Genomic DNA, 27097 nt, shown 5'->3' with positions numbered 1-27097 from the left:
TAGTGGGACATGGCCAAACGCGAACGTTTTTGATAGTGAATTGGCTTTTTTTTTCACGCACCAAATTTTTCGGCGTGATCGGGGCTCCCGTGGGGGCGGTGTTTTATTGCCCATCGATTTAGAGTATCCTGCAACCCGAAGGTCCGATTTTGAGACCAACCGTGAAATTCTATGGACTCAAATCCATGTCCCTTCGAGCCACACCAGTGACTACAGCACAAAAGTGTTCGTTGGTCGTTTCCATCGCCCACCTAAAGCAGAAATGTCATCGCTCGAGGCTTTTTTTCAATCAGTGCTACGTGCCCGTGTATTAGGTGATGTGCTACTGTTTGGGGATTTTAATTTATCAATCGACTGGACCTCTTCGTCATTTGGTTCCCCACTCAATCCAATGGACGAGTTTTTCCTCGAACATTTCGTGAATGGACTTGGACTCAACCAGTGTAATCCTTTCCCCACAAGAAATTCGGCAACGCTGGATTATACGCTTCTTTGCTCCACAAAAGTGAACTCCGTTGCTCTTGCGAGAAATATTTTCACCACAGACCTTTGTATGTTCATTGAAAATGGTTGTCATTTATGATATTATTTTTTTACATGTTTACTAATTATATTTCATAAGTTTTTTTGTTTATAAAGCCTTAGTGCTGTTTTTGGTGTGATATAAATAAATAAATAATCCACGATGAAAGTAAACCATCGCAAAAAAACATTCTCTTGAGTTAACTCCACTGTTTGACTAAGATGAATTATTCAACTTACTGCCATCAAAACAAATATTGCCCGCTTTGCAAGATATTTTTAGTACGAATAATGAACAAAAGGTCAAACTTTATGATGAATATGCCAGAAGGAACGAAGGGTATAAATAGAATACATTAATAGCAACACTTGTGAGTCATGCACTACCTTTTATTCAATTAAAAAGTCATAAACAACGAGCACATCAATAGTGAGGCCATGAAAGAAGGTGAAACGACAATGAAGAGGGAACCTATTTAACTGAAGTAATGATTCACGAAGACAGCGGCAGCGTCTAGGATCGAAAAGCCCTGTTGCCTAGTTGCAAGGGCGGATCCAGGATTTCTTTCTGGGAGGGGCACAAGCAAGGCTGTATCCAGGATTTTGTTCAGGGGGGCACACGGATACCTCGTCATACAAAACGAACGAAATGATAATGGGACCGTAAAAATCTAGCACATTTTTAAGGGTCTGGAGGGGGGGGGCACGTGCCCCCGTGCCCCCCCTGGATCCGCCTATGCCTAGTTGTAATCTACCGATAGTGAAAAAGCAACTGCATCATTGTTCCTTTCTTTATGTTTGGTGGCAGGAGTCTGCGACTAGAAAAGCCCTCAGAAACTTGGAGACTGTGTTTAACAGGTTATAGGGAGATTGGAAGGAAGGATTCATAATTTTTCCCCAGAAGTCATGATACCGTGTCTGTAATATTTTATTGAGGGTGAATGCCTTTATGAGTGGAGAAACCCATCTCTTTTTTCTTCTCTCTATTGATAAATGTATTGCGTCACCTATCATCCTCTCTGGTAAACAATACTAAGATTGATGGCTGCCAAATTCCGAGCGTTCAGGAATGCATTCACGAATTTTAAAAGAAAAACGCTAGTAGAGCAGTTACGGGATAACCCAAAAGCATTTTGGTCATATGTTAGGGAAGTTCAAGGTAAACGATCTACCGAATATTCGCTGAGAAACGACAATGGAGATGTGTTCACAAACAGTTGCGATAAAGCCAATTTATTAAATTCCTACTTCAAGAAAGTGTTCTCCGAGCCTTCCGAGAACTCAACCGAGACCGTTGACAACCTCTACATACGAAAGATTCCGCCTATTGACATAAGTACGCACGGAATAGAAAATATATTGAAATCGCTCGGTCCAAATAAATCACCTGGTCCAGACGAAATCCCTTCCCTATTCTACTACAATATATTCTAATCCAATTTTCTATGATGAATGTTTAGCCTAGTGTAAGAAGAAAAATATAATGAGGATTTATGGGCGTACCCAGCGAGGGGCAGGAGGGGGCAGCTGCCTCCCCCCGGAAGCAAAAATCGCCAATGTCTTTGAGGAAAATAATATTTATCAAGAAAATAAATTTAATAACTAATAAAGAGCCGTTGAAGTTTCCTTAAAATGTTGATTTCATTCACCTTTTCCATGCTTAAATATTACCAACAACTTCACCAACCATGCCTTGCCCCCCCATAGTGTTGATCCTGGGTACGCTCTTGTTAGGATAGTTGACGTTTATGTCAGATGTATGTAGTAGGAGATGAATGGTAATGAATGTGTCTTGAATAGTTCCATAGGCACACTCAAAATTAATTAACCCCAAGTAATATGTCGACTATCTACGTCATATATGTATCCCAACTACAAGGGAGAGCCGTGATTATAGTCACCCCCACAGCTATAATAAAGATTACATACTACGTATATGAGTCATGCAATATTTGGTCCTTTCAAATTCTCAACCAGAAAAACCAATTTTTCTACATGCTCAGCCAGCAGGTTCTGACGTCGCCATGTTACAGTATTACTGTCTGCAGAAAAAATTTTATTTTGCTACACACTCGTGTGACTGATAAAGTACTTTCCTACCAAAATTGAAAGATATCGGAATCTTTGTAATTTTTATTAAAAATTATATCAACGATGTTAAAGGATCTTGAATCTTCATGGAATTCAAGTGGATTTTTTTCACTATTACCATTCTGGATTACTTATTAGGCATGGTTACCTGCTTCTAAAAATTAAAATGCCTTTTAAATAGAACTTAAAAAAATAATAGCTCATGGAAGGCCCACATGTATGATGTCCCAAACCTTCCGTAAGGGCCAGTTAGTAATTCGCATGTATTATTAGGTCTTCAGAACAATTAAATGTGATTAAAATCATCAGTTATAAACCAAAATAACATGCATTTTCATCAGTCCTTACAGCGAGTGAAAGTCATAATTAAAGTAATAGAAATTTTATGATAAAATATCTAACATAAGTTTCCCAATTTGGTGTGAAGTCTAATATCCTCTTTTTAACTCACAAGCAGCTATGTGATCCAGGTGCCATTTTAGGAGGAAATACAGCTATTGCCTCTCATACATGTGAGAAAATCAAGTGCTAAAAACTTAAATAAGAGGGAGAAATTTAAACTGCCACAAACCTCTCACTATTCAATTTCTCCCTTTTTTCCCTGCATAATTTTTTAGTGCCAATATTATCGATTGCCTTAGTTAGCATCTTATGAGGTAAAATAAAATGAAAAATAAATATATTTTTAGGTATTTCATTACTCGGCCTCTTGAAGAGCTAAACCAAATATTCCTTTTTATTTTCAAGAATTAACTCTTATATAATAATTAACAGTTAGAAATAATAGAATTTTCTAGCTTTATGGAAATTTGAACGAGTATCTAACATGTATAATAGTAATGTTAGAGAACACGAAGGACAAAACCTTTAAGTGCAAACGTCCATTGATATTATTGATGATAAGTTTAGTCAAAACTCCCAGGACAAAGCGAATAATTCATTTGAAAGTGTTAGCACCCCTACACTACCCCCACAGCGTCTTCCATAGGGGTAATTGCGTGACACGCTACTGTTTAGCTTCATTCTCTTCATCAAAATGCATTAACTTCAACTCAATTTCGTGATCACATACCTCAATATTATAAAAAAAAAAACATCGCTAATAATCCAAATAAAAAGATAAAAAGGGATATCTATCCTTCTTATCCTTGAATGTGAGTTGAAAGAATCCTACTCATTTTCGCCCAGGTGATAGCTGGCGGTATCTTCAAATGGCAATATCTTAACCTCCGATTTTTTTAAATTGCACAAAAGATAAGATAAGCCCGCTCTCTCTGGGTATAAAAGCCTCTCCCTAACCCACATAATGAGAATATCTCTGCTAGCTGCTACGGACAAATTGTTTCCCCATATATACCATCAAGTTTGATTGACATTTCTGCGATTTTAGAAAGGAAATAAATAAATAGGTTTGCTTAATAGGATTATAAAAATTTACCCATGTCAGTAACAGAAGTTATTTATTTTAAGTTTCAGTATTGCCTTCTCCATATAAGGAATAGCAAAGTCTAGGAAGGGTTGAGTACTTCTTTCAACCAAATTGTCTATGTATATCAATACCATCAGTGAAGGTAGGATCATTTACTGCGGACTTGGCGGCGCGTGGGCGGTGGGTGGCGTGAGGTGGAAAAAGGGGGAAGACAGAACAGAGTCCCTCATCCTACGATGCTTGCACCTAACTCATTTGGTAAGTAGGCGAGAATGGATTTAATTTATGCTTTTCGTTGAATTATCCATTATTGCGTGACTACATTGCTTTAACCCTTTCACTGCTGTCCAATCTCCGGAAACTTCTCCTCACATGCGGCGAAAAGGTTAAATGCGTTGCGTGTGGCCAGTATGCTAATTGAAAAGTAATTTTGCTAGGTAATTTTGATATGAAGAAGCCACATCTATTACTAGTTAGGTTAGTAATGCAAGCACATATAAAATGTATATTAAATATCAATAATAACGTCAGTATCACTTATTATTTATCTAGATGTTTCTATGGGCGTACGTGCGTATGACTTCGAGAGACTTTCTCTTTTCTGTTGCTTTGTTTTGGCCATCCTCGTCCGGCAGGGAGAAGGCGACAACAAGAGCTAAAAACAGAAATAAATATAAAAAGATATTGAATATACTGCTGACATTTAACGTGTATGATCTACGTATAAACATTACTAACATTCTACGGAAGACAACAGTACCAATCAATTTTCGATTGACTCACTGGTTTCGAAGTTAACAGAGGTTTGCGTTGTTTACAACAACACCGTTAATCTTTGTGGTATAAACAATTTGTTTTCGTCAGACTGCTAGCAATAGATGTGGCTTCGTTATATTAAAAATGCAAGTTATAGGAACGAAAACTACGGGAATGCCAAGCGCTCAAATTTGGGAAACTTGATTTAACGCGCAAAAAACGGGTACTTTTTTGAGAAAAAATTAAGTACAGGAAATACTACTTAGCCGAAGAATTTTTAAAGTACATGATATAACGTAGAACTAAATTCTCTTTTGTATGCATTCTATAGCATTGAAATCGATTGCTTTGTTTAGACGCTAGAGCTCCTCAAACTCGAGTATTTTGCTTTTTTTACAGGCAGTAATCAGAATTATCGTGAGACTGAATAGTGAATAAAAACCAAGTAAAACTTTCCCTATTGTTCTTTGTTGCGTATCAAAATAGGTACTCGCTTCCTTCGCGCGTTTTAAACCGTCCCAGAGGTCTTTTTGCGTAGCCATATAGTTTCAGTAGACTGAAGGTTTGTTATTTCATTGCAATAACGACTATTGCGTTTGATGCCATATGATAAATTCCACTATAGAGAATTTTTCTCTAACTTCTACTTTGCGTAGCAATCGAGATGTTTTTACTTAAGTTTCAAGTCACGCTTTTTTTGTTTTGTAGTTCAAGCACAAATATTGACAATTTTTTATGCTATAACTCGGTTTTCATTCTGTTTCTTTGCAGGCAGTATTCCGTGCTTCAGTGCTTGCTCTTAGATTGTGTATTACTGCTCACTGACCATCGCCGCCACGCCTTGTTTCCATTGGCAACTTCCCGTCTGCTAAGTCCAACAAACTTTCAAATAATTAATTCATTGTTTCGCAAAACAGGCGAGTGACCCTTTTTTTTAGCATAACTGAGTAACTCGTGAAGGAGAAATTCTTTGCTGCTGTGTTCACTTGTTCAATGCTCCAGCATTAAGAGCTACTGGGCACGATGGAAGACGTGAATTTCTTTAAAAGACCACCAAATCTAGCAAGCATCTTTACTAGAACGAAATCATTATCCAAACATAATATATATATCAAACTATAGCCCTCAACCTGCAACCGTGCAAGATGCAAAACATGTCGCATCCGCATTACCAAACCGCTTCCCGATAAATTCGTCACCTCGACTCTACCCTCTGTATCAGACCTTTCTTGCGAGACGAAAAACATTGTGTACATACTAATGTGCCAGATATGCCCCGCTTTTTACATCGGCTCATCCACCAAATCCCTAAGCACCCGAATGAATGGCCATCGCTCCTCTTGCAATAGCGTTTCCTCTCGTCCTTACTTGCGTACAGTCGCCAAACATGCTTCCTCTCACAACGCTCAATTTGAGCAATGTTACAAAGTAGGAATATTGGCCTCCCTGCCCCCGTATGCCTCCCCCAAAGATCTGAAGGACCTGGAGAAGAAGTGCATTTTGGATTTCCAAGCGTGTTCTGCACCGGGGATCAACCGTACCCACTAAAGCACCACCAATGTCCGTCAACCGTTTTTCCTCCGTCCACCTTTACCCTCTTCTTTGCAAGCTTTGGAGATGGAAGGGAGGGATAACCTTTTCGGAATACCTGAATCCAGCGCCAATGTGATGAATACGGTAGACCTTTAACTACTGTAATCTATCCGTAGTCTATGAGGTTCCTTCCAAAAATCCCTGCCAATGGATCGGCGACACCCCTTAGAGCATTGGGGGTCTTACACTACTATATTATCCCTAATATGGATTAACGAACTTAGTTTACGTCGTTGGATTTACAGCGCCGCAGCGGCACTGCTTTATTTTTTGTTATTATCTTCCTAAGTTAGCCTTTATTTACAAGCTTTTTTATAGATGATGGTATATACTTCTATCATCTTGTTTAGATCCTACCGACTTCATGGCTAGTTTGGATGTGGTGTCTCTCTTCACGCGGGTCCCTCTTGTTGACACCTTGAGTCTGCTAGAGAGTTGATCAAAATGCAACTATTCCAAAGGAGCATATGAATATTGATCAATAATAGCGAGGATTTCGCAGGGAATTTTTGTGGTAACTATCGTGATGTCTGCATGCACAAAGTAACGAAGACAAATCTTGTTTAGAGAAGTAAAAATTCATATTTGAATTGCCGAATGGAGAGCAAACTTCTCTGTTACTGGGATACAGAGACCGCCAGAACAAAAGGATTTATTGCAGGGTAAACCTCTCAGCAAAGAGAGTAGGGAAGACCTTCACCCAGATCCTTTCCGGCCTAAGCCCAAAACATTTCCGAAATCCGAATGACCCTGACTCAGCTGCGTACAGAGGAAAGAGAATCTTTCCCCCTTCGTCTACCGCCGCTTCATTTGTGAAACCTTTTTATTGCTTCCAGTCTTGGGTGCGTAGGGGGGTTTTCACACTTTTTGCTGCGGTATTTGCCATACCCTGTCCTTCCCCAAGCCTGGCGTGAGTCATGACGAAAATTCGAGATAGTCGGTCATAACATGACATACTAGGGCACAATGAATGGCGTGAGTAAGAACCCGTGTAGGGGGTTCTTGTGCGTGAGAAATAAACAACGGAAGGAGTAGTCCAGATTTTCCGATATAGTCTATCCAAACAGGGAAGGCGGGTAAGAGATTAGGCACCGCTCGAGGTCCAACCATAGCTTCCTACCTGCCATCCGCCAAACAATAGCCGGGGTCTGGTAGACCGCTTTTGCTATAATTAGTCATGAATTGCACTCCACTCTGAAATATTACTGCATATAAATAAGCGTAATTTGTATTTTTTTACAGTTTTGATTTCTACATTTAATTTCATGAAAAAAGAGTGTAAACAGGACGGAGCTATGTCAAGTAGTTATGCAACACTTAGCGGTTGCAAAAAAAACCACTATGTAAGTGTTACATAACTAATGGACGTAGCTCCGTCGTATAGAGACTCTTTCTTCATGAAATTACACGTAGAAATCAAAGATATAATAAAAAATTACATATCACGCTTACTTTATGAGATAATTTTTCCGAGTGGAGTGCGATTCGTGACTCATTATATCGAGCGTGATCGACTGGACCCCGGGTAATTTTTGGCTGACGGCAGGTACGCGGTTATCGTTGGGCCCTCGATCCATGCCAAATCTCTTACCCATCCTTCCTTATTTGAACAAACTACAGGTCCACCCTCGATTTCCGAAAAGATACAGCATTTCCCAGGCAAATTTGGAATTTATAGACTTGAAGATTATTCAGAATTTTCCCACTTGAAAGAGCCAGTGATTGAGATAAAATTCTTCAAAAATACTTTTCAGAATCATTATTAACAACTTAGAATACTATTTGATCGTTATAACAAATGTAAAAAACCCTAATCATCAAATCATTTCCATTAGCTCAAAAGCAGGCAAATCGCAAGACTCGCGGCCGGTTTTTCCATCAAATAATCAAAATTCAATTCATATAAAATATTGAAACGAAGTAACGTATAAAATTATTTAGCCAGGTAATGCAATTTGTTAATTTATGTGAACAAAATTATTATTGCTTTAATTAGAATACAGCCAATATGTAAGAATGTTTACAAATTGTATCAACGTCCGCATCTTTTGTACTTACTTCAAATTCTTTTGAAAATTAACAAAATTACAACAAAATATTCCTATGCGACAATTATTCATATCAAACAAACAAATATTATCAGGAGTTATGAAAGGATAGGTAAATAGCAAAAATTAAGGCAAAATACAATTAAACAATTGAAAAAAGCGAAAAAAACGAGTGGGGTGTCAGAAACACCCCACGCGAGCTCTCACGTTCGTATTTAGGGCGCGAGTCACGGAGGGTTAACAGCCCAATTTCAAAACATAAATTCACGTTACAAAATTAGTTTGAAATTGAAAAGTACAAGATTCAACTTTGCCATATCAACAGCAAATAAAATCACACACAATGCATTATTAAGGAAAAAACCCAAAACTGATCTGCAAACTGAGCAAGGCGATTGCAATTCACAATTCTTCCAGTGAGCAACTGCAAAACTTCATGATTCATCACATGAGAGTAAATGGGAAAGGTTTTCAGAAATGGCATTAACAAATGGACCAACAAACTTTCAAGGACATCCTGAAAAAAAGGAAAGCTGCGTATCACTGGAAAATAAATTTATCATCGACATTAACATTTTTTTTCAAATACACCAATTCGGAACAATATTATTATTATAGAATATGACCCAAATCAAGGTACTACAAATAATTACCACAATTACAATTTCCTGTATCTAAAATTGTAAGATATGCTGAGAATAACAATGAAATAACAACCCATAGGTAACTCTCAACCAGCCCAGTGCAACTCCCGAACCCTGGTAATGCCAAGCGATGTCGTCCTTATTGTCGCCCGGCGATGGTTTCAAAGATAGATGGCAGCACCAAAGCTCGCCCGTGTGCTCCTATTCATTTACCTTGTTAGGACTTAGCGGAAAAGGCTCTCAATATGAATTTATATCTTTTAAATACTGATTTAAGCACTGAAACTTATTTTCACAATTAAAAATCTTTGTTCTGTGAAATAAATGCGTGGAGAACTATGAAATAAGCCCCCGAACATGACATTCTCTACCTCATTGAATTCCGTCCGCTAGGCTTCAAACAGATCAATCAACGTCGTCAATCAAGCACAAACTCTATAGAATGGGATTATAGCTAAAACTTATCGCAAAAGCTTATCAGTGGAATTCAACTTCCTGAGTTATAAGCACGTAATTCCGATTCAAGGAGATTATATCATGCAGGAACAGTCCCAGACTAGAGGTGATAGTATTTTATCAACGTATGTTATAAAAGAGTTTCTAAACAACAAATTTAAATCCTTTAAATATCGAATCAAGCCCTGAATAGCATTTTTAACTCACTTAATTTCTTTCCTGCGATAGAAATGTGGAAAAACCTAAGTGTAGGCCCCCAAACTTCGCATTTAGTGTATCATTAAATATCATCTGCTAGGATTTCATTAGGTCAATCAACAATGTAAAGTAGTAAACTGTGCACATTGCATGGATAAACAATTAATACATATCTCAACAGTTTATCAGTGAAATTCAGCTTCTAAATGGGGAACAGGTAACTCCGTTTCATAGCATATGTGATGCTACGAAAGTGAATGCTAGACTGGAAATAATTGCACGTCATAGTTGTTTTACTAATCGAGGCGGAAGGAACAGGATAAAATGATAAGACCCTATCTAATATACTAGCTTAAAGTGCCCTATTTCAACAGGAATAGCGGCTTCCAATAAACATTTCTACTGGGTTGTGGTCGAAAAGTTTGAGGCTGAAAATCTTAAGGGATAGATATGGAAATGTCAACGAAGTCAATTCTATTGCAAGGAATTCGCCTTTCCCTCGAAAGAGTCAAAAAACTTCATCGAGAAAAATTTCCTTATACTTCGCACTTGGTCTCTTAAGAAAATTGATCGTTCTTAAGTAGCTTCTATATTCGAAAGTTTGCTGAAAAAAGATCACTCTCATACAATCACCATAAAACTCCCTAGATGTTTCGGGCGAGCTACAGTGCTGCCATCTATGAGAATAATTTCTCGTCAGCGACAATAGCGACGACAGATGAAGCTTTAAGTGCCCAGTCCTGATTATTCTAAGTCCGTGCTCTCAACACACACTCCAAAATTGAATCCAATACCAAAGATTCACAAGCAATTGGAAACCTGAAAATAAGATTTAAATTAACCAGTAGAATATAACATAAATTCACAAAAATTTTTCACCAAATTGAAAAATTTAAACTATATTTTAAAGAATGAGTAAAATATGAGGTCATTCAAGGATAAAAGTAATACCTGATTTCCATTAATGGAATGATATAACATTTACCTAAAGCATCCCTATCATCGAAAGGGACATATGTATGTATATTACAGTAGAATATGAAAGATAATTGAAAGATTTAACCTACTGCTTGAACAAGATCATGGACCTAATGCTATGGAATGATTTGCTCCACCAAAGATGATGGAACAATGTAAATATATCACCAAGGGGATGATTTCAAAAACTCTTCCTTTAAAAATCAATTACTAAATCACAATGGATTCTAATGACAAAGACAACTTTCAATTGCACAGCATATAACTCCATCATAAACTACAAAAAACCAGCATTGAACGTTGATCTGCCTTTTTCATTCCCTGCAAAGTATGAAAAAGAGTAAATATCAATGAAGATTACAAGTAGGACATGAAGCATTTCAGGAAAAATTGACACCAATAACATACCTTTTACTTGGAATTGGAAGTTCATTGCATTCATCAATATTATAAAAAACACCATGAAGGCGACTTGGTAAAATTTAGCTCCACTAACATTATGGAACAACGGAAATATATTTCCATAGGGTCGATTTGAAATATTCATCCCTAAAATTTCGACACCAAAATGACATGAGATTCTATCGAAAAAGATGATTTTCAATTGTTCAGCATAACTGAAGCATAAATAGCATCGAATGTTGATCTGCCTTTTTCATTCCCTGCAAAGTATGAAAAAGAGTAAATATCAATGAAGATTTCAAGTAGGACATGAAGTACTTAAGAAAAAATATACCAAAAACATAGCTTTAAATTGGAATTGGAAGTTCATTACATTCATCAATATTATAAAATACACCACCAAGGCAGCTTTGTTAAAACTCTTCCTTTAAAACTCAACTACTAATTGACATTGGATTCTATCGACAAAGACTATTTTCAATTGCTCAGCATAACTCAAGCATAAACAGCATCGAATGTTGATGTGCCTTTTTCATGCCCTGCAAAGTTTGAAGAAGAGTAAATATAATTGAAGGTTACTAGTAGGAAATGAAGCATTTCAGGAAAAATTGATACCAAAAACATACCTTTTACTTGGAATTGGAAGTTCATTGCATTCATCAATATTATAAAAAAACACCATGAAGGCGACTTTGTAAAATTTAGCTCCACTAGCATGATGGAACAACGGAAATATATTTCCATAGGGTCGGTTTGAAATATTCATCCCTAAAATTTCAACTCCAAAATGACATGGGATTCTATCGAAAAAGATTATTTCCAATTGTTCAGCATTACTGAAGCATAAAAAGCATCGAATGTTGATCTGTCTTTTTCATGCCCTGCAAAGTTTGAAGAAGAGTAAATATAATTGAAGGTTACTAGTAGGACATGAAGCATTTCAGGAAAAATTGATACCAAATACATACCTTTTACTTGGAATTGGAAGTTCATTGCATTCATCAATATTATAAAAAACACCATGAAGGCGACTTTGTAAAATTTAGCTCCACTAACATGATGGAACAACGGAAATATATTTCCATAGGGTCGGTTTGAAATATTCATCCCTAAAATTTCAACTCCAAAATGACATGGGATTCTATCGAAAAAGATTATTTCCAATTGTTCAGCATTACTGAAGCATAAATAGCATCGAATGTTTATCTGCCTTTTTCATGCCCTGCAAAGTATGAAGAAGAGTAAATATAATTGAAGGTTACAAGTAGGACATGAAGCATCTCAGGAAAAAAGTTAGGTACCAATAACATACCTTTGGGAGTATATTAGAGCACACCGTAAAATGATCAATGTTGGCTCATTTAGCACTTTCAACCAAGGGGAAGGCAGCCTTGGGAGAAAATTAGAGTCACACAGTAAAATAAACAATGTTGGCTCATTAACGACTCTTGATAACAGCACTTTCATCCAAGGGGAAGGCAGCCTTGGTAGGAAATTAGAGTCACACAGTAAAATAAACAATGTTGGCTCATTAACGAGTCTTGATAACAGCACTTTCATTCAAGGGGAAGGCAGCCTTGGTAGAAAATTAGAGTCACACAGTAAAATGACCTGCGTCCTGGACCTTCGTCATGGGCTGAAGCTAAGAAACCACCTTTCAATGACAAAGGAGCTTAGTGTGACTTCAGATGTTCCACTCAGGAGTCTTTGGGCATAGCCTGGCAAAGCAAGGTGAATGGGAGAGTCCACGATGAGTAGCATATGTCCGGAATTCGATTGATGAGATCTAAAAAACAAAGACACATGGTAATGCAGGCATTGAAAAAAACACACTCATTGATCACCACTAATATGAGTACTTACAGGATGAAGGACCTGCGTCATTGGCTGAAGCTAAGAAACCACCTATTCAATATCGAAGGAGATCAGTGTGACCTCAGATGTTCCACTCAGAAGTCTTTGGACAAAGCATGGCGAAGAAAGATGAATGGGAGAGTCCATGACGAGTAGCAGAAGCAAGATGAATATAAACGAGTACATGTTTGGTATTATATCTATGGGATGTACTGCTTAAATCTGAAAAAGATAAACAATGGTTATCATGGCATTGTGAAATACACTATCATCAATAACTGCCTTAATACTCGAATGTTTATAAATACTTACTGGATAAAGAATTTCATGAATGATCATGAGCTCTAAGGAATGTCAGAGAGATTGCATAAGGAATCTCTAATGCCTAGTGGTAATTGGCTTGGAGGAAAGTCACAATTAACACTATCACCCAATGCGAGGCAACAAAGGGTAATGAAGGCACATATTAGTCACAAAATGAACATGATCACTACACGATAAAATAAACAGGAGCACTAAGGAATGTCAGAGAGGTTGCATGAGGAATCTCTAATGCCTAGCGGTAATTGGCTTGGAGGAAAGTCACAATTAACACTATCACCCAATGCGAGGGCAACAAAGGGTAATGAAGGCACATAATAGTCACAAAATGAACATGATCACTACACGATAAAATAAACAGGAGCACTAAGGAATGTCAGAGAGATTGCATAAGGAATCTCTAATGCCTAGCGGTAATTGGCTTGGAGGAAAGTCACAATTAACACTATCACCCAATGCGAGGCAACAAAGGGTAATGAAGGCACATAATAGTCACAAAATGAACATGATCACTACATGATAAAATAAACAGGAGCACTAAGGAATGTCAGAGAGGTTGCATAAGGAATCTCTAATGCCTAGCGGTAATTGGCTTGGAGGAAAGTCACAATTAACACTATCACCCAATGCGAGGGCAACAAAGGGTAATGAAGGCACATAATAGTCACAAAATGAACATGATCACTACATGATAAAATAAACAGGAGCACTAAGGAATGTCAGAGAGGTTGCATAAGGAATCTCTAATGCCTAGCGGTAATTGGCTTGGAGGAAAGTCACAATTAACACTATCACCCAATGCGAGGGCAACAAAGGGTAATGAAGGCACATAATAGTCACAAAATGAACATGATCACTACTGCCTAGTGAACATGGTCACACAATAAAATAAACAATGTTGGCTCATTAACGAGCCTTGATAACAGGATAAATGGATAAATGGTGGGCACGGTAGCCTAGGTGGTGAAAAATTTTGCAATTTTTTTCCTATCCCTGTTTTCCCTAGGCTTGTCTCTGCAGGAACGATAGGCAAACTGCTGCATCCTCAATTTTAGGAACAAGTGAATCATGTACGACATCACTTCATCACCATGTGATGAACAGGGGAATTTCATATGATGCTCTTCCAATAGTTGCGTAGTGACCTTCTCACATAAGTCCAATTCCCTCCAGTGCTCCTCAAAACTCTTTTCCAGAGCACAAACAATGGAGAACAAGTTTCTATTAGTGTGGACAAAACCAAATTCAGCCCGCTGGTTAGCTAATTCAGCAGCAAGACTGTTAGGAAGTAAATTCGGATTAGTAATGGCAGCTTTGCACACATCACATTTTGTCCACTTGATAATGTGTTTGCCCAGCAACCCTGTAATATAATATAGGAAACAGTCTGCCACTGGTGCACAATGGTAATCGTGGTCACTTCCTATGACATCATCATACTCCCTGTTATCAAGCTCAACCAAAGAGTCTAATTTTTCCTTGATTTTGTCAAGGGCTGAATTTTTTGTAGAAGAGTCTCCGTAAATCTCTTTAATGGTTGACAGCTTTATCAGCTGCTGAGGTGGTGTCCTCTCATCCACACTGCAATTCCCATATTTTGGTGGGCGAATTAGGGAGAAGCAGGAGAGGATCTTATACAGTTGGAGGAAGTTGGGCACAGCAGGGTGGTCATTTGATCCGGAAACATGGCGAATGATGCCAAAGAAGCGCTGAAAGTGAAAAAAATATACATGTAAGAAGAAAGTGGATAAATATCAAAGCAATAGTTAGTATCATCACACTAATGTAAGCATTCATAGTTGGACATACCTCAAGGGGGTCTTGATTAATGTTCCCAGTCAAAAAATAATCAAAGTCACAGGCATATATCATGTACGAAGATAAATCTATTGTGGACTGCAATGTTAACCTCAAGCCTTCATATGTTTGGTAGGTGAGAAACTCACTTTTTTGGATTCTACCCTCCAGCAGCAAGTCATTCCAGCCATCCAACCATTTCAATGAAGACTCGAGTACCTGCAAATGAATAAATTAAAAACCTCCACACCTCCCTAAACATCTACAATAACATAGCATTTCAGAAAAATACCGCATGGATAAACATTATATTCTATGAACATACCTTGAGGTCATTGGAATCCGAGCGTATAGCATCCCTTTCGGACTTCCCATTTAATGAATCAAAGAGATCATTGAAAAATGAACAGAAGGCTGCAGTTTCTTCTGCATCTTTCAGCCCTTGCATGTTATGCCTGCCATAGAATCTTAATGCACCGGCTATTGATGCACTAAGTACCTGGAAATAAAATTAAATGAAGCTGTTCAAGATAGACAATCAGTTATGCCAAAATTAATAATTATCATGGCAATTCAAATTAACAGGGAAAGTAGCATTTACTAATGCACAGTCATGCTGGGAAAAAAACTATTTAATTACCACACAAAATTAAGTAATGCATTGGAATTAATTTAAAACAAGACAAAACCAACCAATATATCCTTTTGTCAATAACTTATAATATTAATGTTGAATTTTACAGCTGGAAACTAGCCATTCATTGCCTGAAACATTACACATTGATGGACGCTGAGGTACATATATAAAAACAATTCAAAAAAGTATACCACAACCTTAATATGGGACACCAGCTAATAGTGATCAAAACAGACTAGTTGGTAAGTAAGTTACATAGACACTATAGGGCACAAAGGAAAAAGTAGTGACATATTGGGTAAAAAGTAACTTCAAAAAGTTCAAGGATATTACTTCAGTTAAAGGATGATAAGTTTTGAGTAGGGTCGCTTTCCTCTTAAATACACCGGAGAATATGATTCCATGGAAATTCTTCAACTCGTTTAAAAATTTCCAGCCTCTCCATTAAAATAAACATAAACGAATTGAATTCAGAAATATACACCTGCACTGCAAGCCGAACCCTCATCTTAGCTGAATTGGTTAGGAAAATGTGATCCTTGGTAACCCGTGGACAAACACGTTTCCCTGCTGTAAGCTGCTGGTCTACATCAAGCAGATTCTCTAAGTGAATCCACCTAGCAGGTATACTATACCCAGGTATCTTCAAAAAGCAGAAATTAAAATTATTAGCAGCAAATAAGCAACCTCAATACAGTAGCATGCATTCCAACACAGCATAGCACATGCAACTTTCTTTAACAAGTTCTTGCAATCATGCCAAATGAAGTTTACTCAATATTACATTACTTTATACATATGAAATACAAGGAAGTGAGAAAATTAATGTGACTTAAAGCAATAAAGACTGAAGTACAGAATGCAAGCATCAAGCCATAATGGATTATTTTGAAGAACACGAAGCATTAAAGCATGTATGTCTTGCTAGGTAAAATAAATTGCCAATCAAAAACATCAAAATCTAAGGTACTTTCACCACCAAACTAAAACAGGTGATTAAAGGTGCTCCGAAATATGGATGGTAGACCAGTATTTTAGAAAGGAATTGCAATAAATTCATACCTTCAACTCCTTTGAGTTGTAGAGCCTGTTCCTGACATTTTTGATGAGGTGCGGTGTGTCAGCAAATACATAAATATTTCTGCCCTCCCGAGCTGGATGTTCAAAATAATTTTTGAAGCCATTCCTTGCTCCACTGACACCAAGTTCAGACCACATCTTGCGGTTTGTGGCAGCACAATCTGAAACAATGCCATGCACCACAAGTCCAACCCTCTCCAGCAGGATAATAGCTAAAAAGAGATAAATTCACCATTATTGATCATGTGCAAATGATGCTTCTGCTTGTTAGTAATAGTAGTTGTTAGAGTTACAAAAAGTAATACTTTGTCATGCAGGGTATATTTTCTACTAACCTTTAATAACTATTTTTGCTAGAACTGCACCCTCGGTGGGTCCTCTTCCAGCAAACGTAGCTATTGCCTGCTGAAAACTACCAGACAGTGGTTGAAACATCAAAACTAGCGCATGGTTTGCTTTGCTATCAAAATCCATGGCCTTTGGTCCATCCTCCCCAAAATCTATGAGGCCTTTGTAAGTTAGGCTCTTTGAGCATACTGAAACACTCTCCCTCAAGTGTATCACATCAATAGAGAGTATCCCATGCCTCTCCATTGGTGCTATTTCTTTGACCCTAAGCTGCAAAAGCTCAAAAAAGTTCAGGTCAAAACCACAGCTTGAGTTTACCATTGAGAGATACTTCCTCACCGTTTTTGCACAAGGCAGAGGAAGTATTTGGTGCTCACGCAAGAAAGTGTAGCCACTTGGACACTTTATGTGCAGGAGAAAGCACATCAGCACCCAATCCTCAGAATATCGGCGTCCGTTTTTACTTCTGCACTTTGCTGCAGCCAATATCTCCATCACCACATCTCGCTGAGTCTGGGGGATTTCCCTGTGCTGAAGTTTTTCCTCCAGCTCTCTCATGCTCAAGGCCTGCATTTCGTCCTCCTTGGCCTGCAACTCATTTTTATACAGAGCACACTTACTTTCAAGAAGTGACCTACTCCTGCTTACTGCCTTCAACCCCCTGGCGAAAAAGAATGGTAACATTTGTGTAACCTAATGGTAACTTTTGAGTGTACCATTAGTGTAGGAAAATGGTAAACTCTGTGAAGGCTGTGTGTAACCATAGTGTACATAGTTATAACTCCAGTGTACAATCTGTGTAACTTTGTGGTAAAGTGGCCCAATCTGTGTAGGTTTTGTGTGTAACTTGTGTAACAATTGGCGCTGAATTGTGTACAGTGAGTACAGAGTCTGCAGTGGTACATGATGTGTACATGATGTACACTATAGTAGCATTTAGTACACAGGTGTACAATAATGGTAACAAGGGTACCATGCAATTAGGATTAAAATTAAAAACATAAATGCAGGAATGTTTAAAAATCAATCTTTATTGCTGTTTGAAGAAGAACTATAAATCATCAATTGTTGCCTCCTCTACTCCCTCTTGATGATCTTGATAGTTCCTGTTAAATGAAAAAGTAAAATTAAGGTCATTTGTCAAGCAAACTTTTATAACTTGATAAAATGGACAAAAATTTGGTTTAATGCATAACATTACACTTTCTGTCAAAACAATCTTTCTTTTTTTTTAATGAAATGAAACAGTGGTTGAGAGAACCTTATTTTTCACAACATTTTCATAAATGACAACCCCTTAAGTTACTGCTCTTATTTATTTTACCTCATACCATGTTGATTCCAGCCAACTTATATTAAGCCAATAGGTAAAATAAAATTTGAAGTAACTTACGAAGCCAGGCTCCTGAGATTTTCTTCTTCCCCAAGCCAGTGTTATGTCTTCCAATGAAATCGCTGGCCAGCTTTGACAACATGGTCATCACCTCTGCGGACTTTTGTGCAACCATTAATCAAACTCATTTGGTTATTAACAGAAAAATAAATTCTAGTAATTTTATGCATTTATGTTATCACAACTCTATTTATTTTCTAACAGAATTTTAAAAGAAGCCACACTAATAAACAGCTTCAGAATACTTCCACAAAGATATCAAATTTAGGAAATTTAATATTGTTATTCAATATAACTTAAAAGTTAAAACAACAATTGACATAAAATGGGAAAATTAATTACACACTAATGCTACAAAGAAGTGAGAACTGCACTACTGATTAGGATGATCAATATGACGGCCTTTCTTCTAGGCATCCCTAAATTTTTCATGTCTAAGCGAATGCTTTGTGTAATTTTCTAATTCCTTAGATGAAGCAGTGAGGTGATAAAGTCGAACTGCATCTGTAAAAGAAGGGGTATTCTCTATGACAATGATATCAACAACATGTAGTCCAATTAATCATCATAGTAATTTATAAAATTTTTGAAGGATCAATTTATATGGAAAATAAGGAAGAGATATGTTAGACAATAACTTATGTAGTGGGGATGAAGAGCTTAATAAGAAATAAGTCTTACTGAAGAAAGGGATAGATGTTTTTTGGGGTGTTTTCACAAAGAAATATCCTTTTGATTTAGAATTGCCTCAGATAGTATCTCTCCTCTAATGTTGAAAAAATGTAATATAAAACTTACCAAAAATTATTGTTTTCAGGCCAAGCTCAGAAAATACTCTTTCATTTTTGTAGCCTATCCAGCTATAGTTGGCTTCCAAGATGTCTTTCATGACATACCGGATAGTTCGTTAAAATCATTTATTTAGAAGTGTTGCCTCCAATTAGGGCCAACTCGGAAATCTGCAATGAAATTAACAAAGTATATACATTGTTCTCTTCATTTTCAAAGGTAGATGCGTCAAGTCTTTCACAGAATTGTAAATATTCATGATGATAATATTTTATAGGAATCTGTCGCATGAGACATTTTGTATAACAATAGTTTCACCAGCATTATTGCCAGCATCTTCAGGTCTTATTGACAATTCAGTTATGTCCTGTTATGTACACTGCATTCACAAACTGACATCCAATATATATTAAAACCAGTTGAAATATTATTTTCCGAAGATATTATTTCTGCCCCAATTCCAACTTCTACTGAAATTGCCAGCAAATTGTGAAAATTGATAACATTATAACTCTTTATGACTTTCATTGCAATTTAGGCATTCGTAAAAAATGTACTGAAGCACAAATCAATACCTAAATGATAATGATCGGAGAGAGTTAAATTGATGGCTATGTTTTGAACAGCTTATTAATTATTATAATTCTTCGACGTATTTCCAATGGTTATACATTTTCAAGAAAAAACTCTTCGTATACGATTTAATTGAGATTGAGACTGATACTTTAATGCCATAACTAACTGCTAACAAAGTGGATTCTTCTGCGGGAACCCTGATATTTCCACTTAATCGGTCTGAATGGATTGTATTTTTACTATGGCCGCGAAAGCAAAGATCATGCTAAATTGTAATTAAACTGTGAACATAGTAATTAATAATCTTAAATACTTATTGGACAGAAATTAGTGGTTCATTAATCGTATTAGTACATACGAAAGATTACATGCACAACCTCGGTGATTTACTAACGAATAGAAAAAATGTTCCATTTACTTACATTGACATGGTCAGCTCAGCAGATATGTGTTGATGCTGACAAGGATATATTCTTATATCTCTCTTCGTGCCGCTAGGATCCACTTTACCCGGTAATTCAGTACACAGAAACAGACAGGAACTTAATCCGGCGTCGATTTAAAAAGTCCCTGAAATAGTATTCTACCAATTCCTTTTTGCCAGTCTTCATTGCGAAACATGGATTATTTACTTCTTCCATTGCGTACTTCAACGTAAATTTGCTTGTAAAATAAGATTCTACAGCATAGCTTAATTCGCAAAGTCACAAAATACAGTAGCTGCGAATGTTTCAGTGCGACGGCTGTTGGGACATGGTATGCAAGATGGCCGCCGGTCGCTTTGGCCTTTGGCGCAAGTTTCAAAATACGATATTTAATCCTTTATATTAAAAAATAATAATTACATAATATAATGGTATCGCGACACAGTGGTAAAATTGTGATGACATTTGTGTCCCCAAAAATAGTGATTGATGTGTATAAATTGAGTACACTTCTGGTGCATGAATAGACTGGTAACTTAGTGGTACAATCTGTGTAACATCTGATGCATCACATTGAGTACGGCTGTGGTATCAATGATGTACAGGATGTACAGACTGTACGATTTGTGTAACTTTGTGAGTAGAAAAGTGTAGTAAATGTGTAATTTTACATAATGTACCATATTTTTACACATATTTGTTACACAGATTTTTCGCCAGGGCCTCTTCCTCAGCAGGTCAACTTTTTTAAAAGACCCACTAGGGTGCCTCACCTGCCTACGGCGTCTTTGCTGTACTAAGCGTACAACGCAAGAACAATGCTTGCACTGGGGCCGTATTCTGTATTTCGTCGGTGCCGCACCGGTCGGTTTCCCTTACAAGCCCACCGACTGGACATCAAACCGTACCGACAACGGATTCCGCACCGACGACGACACTTTCAGCGATTCTGTAAGGTCGTCGGTTTCAAACCAGTCGGTACGGTTCCCTCTCCTTCCCAAACAGGGAAAATCCGAATCTATCCGAAGTTTCACGTGTATCCACCAATGAAAGAAGGGTAAAAACAAGAGAAGACTCATTGGCACAGTTTGTTGTCGTCATTCTCAATCTTTTTATTTGCGGAAATTACGACTTATTGCTAGATTAAGATGAACAATATTGGATAACTTGTTAACAATGCTTGTATAATGTGTGGTGGTAATGCTGTACCTACAGAATCGAAGGAAATAATATTACAACATCACAATAAAGTTTATATGTGATGGTTGTTGTTGCTGGAATGAATTATTGAAACTATCCTTGAGATCGTAGTTTCTTTTTTTAAATATTGGTTCCGTATATTGCTATTTATTCATGATTTGGTAATATAGTTGTCATTAAGTAAGTTCCGTCTAAATGTTATCAACGGAAGGTTATGCCATTGGCACCGTAGCAGACGAAATAACATACCATGGAACGTGAACGTAGGATTCAAAAGCAAATGTAAATGTCATATTAGAGGAACAAGTTAGGAAATTGTTATAAAAATATGGAACTGGGTGTAATTAAAAGAAGTGTAATGACGAGGAAGTAAATAAATTGTGATTGGGTGAAATACATATGTATAAGTAGAGCGCATTCCAAGTGAGAGAAAATGATAATATTGCGGTAAACCTCATACTTATTAACAAATATCTTCTTTTATCGTCAAGGGAATCAATGGCTGACGATGAAATGAAATATAGTTGCCCGTTACAAATGAAAGAAACTGATACCGTTGTGGCAAACTTCATACTTAAATAAAAAGATCTTATTTCTATGCCGAGAGAAACGCCAAATTGATGATTGAGTGAAATAACAGTCGCCTATTCAGAGTGATATAAAGTGATAACATTGCGGCAAAACTCATATTTAATCAAAAATATCTTTTTTATGTCAAAGGAGCAAATAAATGATGATAGAGAGAAATAAAGCCTATTACAAGCGAGTGAAAGTGCGGTAACATAAATGAGAGAAAGTCATTATATGTTAGCAAACCTCATTTTTATTAACCATTATCTTATATTTCTGTCAAGGTAATTAATATAGATGATGACACAGTGAATTATAGAGGCGTATTCGAAGGGGCAGAAAAAGATAACATTGGAGAAAACCTCATTATTTACTCGGTGATGAGGTAAAAACAAAATAAAACGTTCAATGCGCACCGGGGAATTCATGAAACCCACTAGTCGGTGGCCGTACCGACACCTCTTTCCTATCGGTACGGCTACCGACGATCTCCCGTCCTCTCGTCGGTGCTGCACCGACCGGGTTCGTACAGAATCGCACGACTTCTTACCGGGAGTCGGTGTGACGTCGCACCCGACGAATCGGTGCCGCACCGATCGGTTTGGAGTTACAGAATACGGCCCCTGGTTCCCACTTGCAATAACGATGGGACACTTTTTGTGCCTCAATCGCCCAAGAACATCAATATAAATGGACACACTTTCGATTGGGCAGCTTCCAGATAACACACTGCCTCCACAAACCAGTGAGTTGTTAACCATAGTAATGGCATTGAGTAGGTCACTTTCACTATTTATAATCAAGTCATCATCATTCATCTTCACCTCTTTCCCTAAAATAGAGCACTTCACAATGCCATCCTCCTTAACAACAATTTGCCGGAACACATAAGGGTTTATAACACCACCATCTACTCGACACCTCAGGTCGTAGAACAAAACAAACGACTCTGAGTAAAATACTTTCCAACTATCGGGAATATTTGCCTCGTAAGCCCCACTCTTCACTTTTATAAAAAAATCACCTCCCGTCGCCGTGATTGTCTCATCCGGATGAGCTTGCCCACCAACGTGTTCCGTCTGTTCCACGTTTTCCTTTCCATCGTCAACATAAGCACCCTGAAAAAGTTTTTTTTTGCACAGGCGAGGGGTTGGAAGTCCCCTGTTCGGAGCTTTCCTCTTCGCCGACGGATTTCCGCTTAAATATTTAGGGCAGCCGGGAAACTGGGAAGGTACTGCGCCTTCACAAAGCCTCGGATTCTGTATTTTAACCTAAAATTAAAAAAGCGAAAATGTAATGAATTCTACATCTTTCACAGGTAGCCAGTCTATTAATTTCTTTCGCAAAACTAAAAGATCTCTTACAGATTTAACTCGACCTCAAAAACGAACTATTCACTCTTACTCCCACGTGATTACTTTCAATCTCCTCTCAATTATAAAAATTACATAAAATATTACATCCGATATGTAATAAATCAAAACCCATCTTTGCATTCTTGCGTAGGATAACAAAAATATAACTTACCTCGGCCAGTATCTTTCCATTTCCATCTTTGTGGACTATTTTCCGGACAACTTCTTCCTCCCGAAAATGCCTCTCACATACCCGGTGGCTGTCCTTCAGGGTAAAATCCTGTCGAGGAATGGCTTTTTGCCATAAATTCCGTATCTCTGGCTTCGTCGGGACTTTGAATAACGAGTATTCCGTCTTGGAACTGCCATAGCCGGTGGAACAATTCGGCACAACACACGACCACGGCATCTCTCCGAAAGAGATAAACAATCGGAATTTAAATAATAAAAAAACGATTTCTACGTTAACTACTACAAACGAACTATATTTCTGTTGTAAATAGCCTCCGTAGCTCGCTCAATCTTCAAATTGAAGTTTTCTAAACATGTGCTCTCGATCGCAATTCACGCTGAATCATATACTCAGGGCTCTTCAGGTTGGGCTCTTCTACTGGTGGCGCTACCCCCAAACCAAAGCGGAGAACGCATGAACTGGCTTCAAAAAAGGAACATGGATTCCAATGGGCTGGGATAGATAGTTCTAGGGGGCTGATGAAGACCATGCTATACTAGATGGGGAGACACAAAAATCCTTTGCCAAGCTCAACGTTACTGGGACCGCATAGTTAAGGGAATAGATATCCGCCTCAATCACAAAATTTCAATCGAGACACCGGCTTTCCTCTTAGCAATGCATGGAGAACTGTTATCAGCTGCATGGAAACACAAAGGTTGAACGTGAAGAATTTCGAAATACCTACAGCCACTCGTATGACACCTGAGCCGCATTGTTGTCCTCGGTAAACGGTCGATCCAGCTCAGTGTGAAATTGAACTTCCACAAAGTAACACAGCCTTGAGGATGGGAGACAAGTCATCTCCAGAAACGTCGGCTTGTATAAAAGCATTAACATGGCTGCAAACTCAAGAATATTTCGTCAGAAGTATTCACCATGAAAAATTAAAATCGTTTACTAATATTACCTTCATTTCTCACCGTGTTTTGCTTGATTTAACCCATCATTGTTGAAGTTATAACAAAAATCTTGAACCTTGGATTCATTTCTATTTGCCGCCGTAGTGCTCTTATTTCTGTTTCCTTAGTCTGTTATTTTCAAATGAAAGTTTTAATTTATTGTGTAATGGTGGTTGCAAACAGGTTTTTTTTATAGGTAGTGCTGGACAAACTCCGATTTTTAATTTTAATATTGTTTAATTTTAATATTGATTTTTAATTTTAACATTAATTATTATTATTTTTTTCCTTTTTCTTGGCCTTATTTTAATATATAAAATGATGTTTCCTGGAGTTTAGGTCAATAAATTAAAAGTAAGCAGCCAACGTTTCGTTTAATTTTAAAAACATCTTCAGGGCTATGTTAGAAAAAAAAATGCGAAACAATATAAAATGCAGAGAATAAGGCAATATACAATATAAATACATAAAAAAGGAGCAATCGGTTTTTTTTTTATAAACAATATAATTTATAGAAATATATATATAAACATATATATATGAACAGAATGGATTATACAAAAAATTTTGACATACCTCTAAACTTTGAATATATTTATTGATATTTGGTTTCTATGGTATTGCCACAACCTAGGTTACCATTAATTTTGATGTATTAAATAAAAATAAATTTTGCTGAGGTTATCGATGTCTGTTTTTTTATTACAACAATTTTTTGTTTTTGAAATATAAACCATTTCCTTAAAAAGTCTTTTTTTCAATATAATTTCATGATCCAAAATTTCGGCGTTCTCAAAATTAAAAATATGGCCATTGTTTATGCTATGGCTAGCAAGAGCACACAGAGTTATACCACCTTTTACTGTTGATTTGTGTTGTGAAATTCTATTTTTTAAATATTACGATGTTTGTCTTATATAACAAGTGTCACAATCGAGGCAAGAAATTTTATATATTATATTACTGTTAAGATTTTTAGGGGTTTCAGATTTTATTTTTGTTTATAGGAGCTTGTTTAGAGTGTTATGATTCTTGTGTGCAATTTTATAATTTATTTTTTTGAATACGTTCGTAATTTGTTCAGATAATTTACCAATATAGATGATTCCACGGTATGGGGATGTTGTATTTGCTGAATCATTTTTGTTTAGTGAATTTTGAGTACGTGAAATCTAGTGTTGTTTTTGTGAAGTATAGAATGAACAAGTTTTTTTGGAAAATGGTTTTTCTTAAGAATACCCTCAATTATTTTAATGTTTTTTTCGTGAAATATATTATCGCTCAAATTCAGAGCTCTAAATTTTAGTGCAAGCGCTACATTTACTTTATGTTTAACCCTCCGCTACTCGCGTGGCGTCTGCTGGACGCCAACCAATATGTTTTTGTTTTTCTTCGGCCAAAGTGTGCGTATAATAGTTTCTCCTTCTAGGTACCTTACTCTTTTCGAATTGTCTGCCATTCAGTTAAATCATATCAGATAAATTTATAGCAGGGTGCCAGGCAAGGGTTTTTGAAATGTATTTGAGTCTGTCAGACGCCACGCGACTAGATTCGTTACAATTTAATAAATATTTTATTTTCAATCAATGCTCATTTCTTATATTTTATAATTGTTATTTAATGCTATTATTAATTATGATTATCTTTAATTTGTTGTAAATAAAAATGCAATTTTTTTCTCTTATTTATTTATGTGGTTTAAGCTCGCGTTTTTGTTTACTGCGGGAATATATCAAGGAATTACTGCTCTCGATTTCACCGGAGACAATCATTCGAAGGTCGTATTTCAGCCACCCATCCATTGTGGGTTTTTTGTGTGCAACTTAATTGCACAGCAATTGATTGCAATCTGGGGAGCGGCACGCCACGGCCTGCTGTTTCGGCATATGCCCAGCTGCTTTTTTTTCTATCCGCGTAGGTCCAACGCTTGTCTTTTCGTCGAGTCTCAATTATAACGTATCTTACCCTAGTCTATTCAGCACTGTGGATAGGCGCCGCGTCGCGAAACCATATCGGTGACGACTTTGCTTTCTTTTGAATTCGGCATATGCCCTGCTAATTTGTTTTCTATCTGCGTAGGTCCAACGCTTGCCTTTTCGTCGAGTCTCAATTTTAACGTATCTTATCAATGTCTATTCAGCACAGTGTGATAGACGCCGCCTCTAAAACCATTTCGGTGACGACTTTGTTTTCTTTTCAATCTGCAACCTTAGAGAAACTCTCCAACATATCTATGACAAGTTATCTTTTTCTTATCTATTTCTCGCAGCCGCAGAGATGCCACGTCGGGTCCCCACATATTGCGCTAATTTACTAACTTGTTTTCTTTTGGATATACAAATGTGCAACTCTTGTAGTTCCTCCGTATAAATACCCAAGTATCCCGCTATCGACCACTCATTCTTTGTCCGTTGGTGTATTGGTGCGTCAGAAAGGAACTTGTGACTGCAAGGAGCCCCTGAATTTTATCAGTAAAACGTGCGAGTAATTCCAGAGTGGTG

General features: G+C 37.2%; 2 long non-coding RNA genes across 3 annotated transcripts; one reads left to right on the top strand and one right to left on the bottom strand.

The window, feature by feature from the left end:
- The first annotated feature begins 3806 nt into the window (after positions 1-3806).
- LOC124172415 lies at positions 3807-6170 on the top strand. The gene is made up of 2 exons (XR_006868155.1): positions 3807-4300; positions 5570-6170. It is a non-coding gene; the product is annotated as an uncharacterized LOC124172415 (long non-coding RNA).
- Positions 6171-10514: 4344 nt separating this feature from the next.
- LOC124172409 lies at positions 10515-14366 on the bottom strand. 2 transcript variants are annotated; one of them, XR_006868149.1, is made up of 7 exons: positions 12981-14366; positions 12430-12903; positions 12086-12339; positions 11744-11998; positions 11491-11656; positions 11124-11377; positions 10515-11036 (listed from the first exon to the last, which is right to left on the bottom strand). It is a non-coding gene; the product is annotated as an uncharacterized LOC124172409 (long non-coding RNA). The 2 variants fall into 2 exon arrangements; XR_006868148.1 differs by having other exon boundaries at positions 11124-11656.
- Positions 14367-27097: the final 12731 nt, after the last annotated feature.

Source organism: Ischnura elegans, assembly GCF_921293095.1.
Source record: "Ischnura elegans chromosome 13 unlocalized genomic scaffold, ioIscEleg1.1 SUPER_13_unloc_1, whole genome shotgun sequence".
NCBI classification, from domain to species: Eukaryota; Metazoa; Arthropoda; class Insecta; order Odonata; family Coenagrionidae; genus Ischnura; species Ischnura elegans.
The sequence above is the reverse complement of the archived record's forward strand: the minus strand, read 5'-3'. Positions and strand labels throughout refer to the sequence as shown.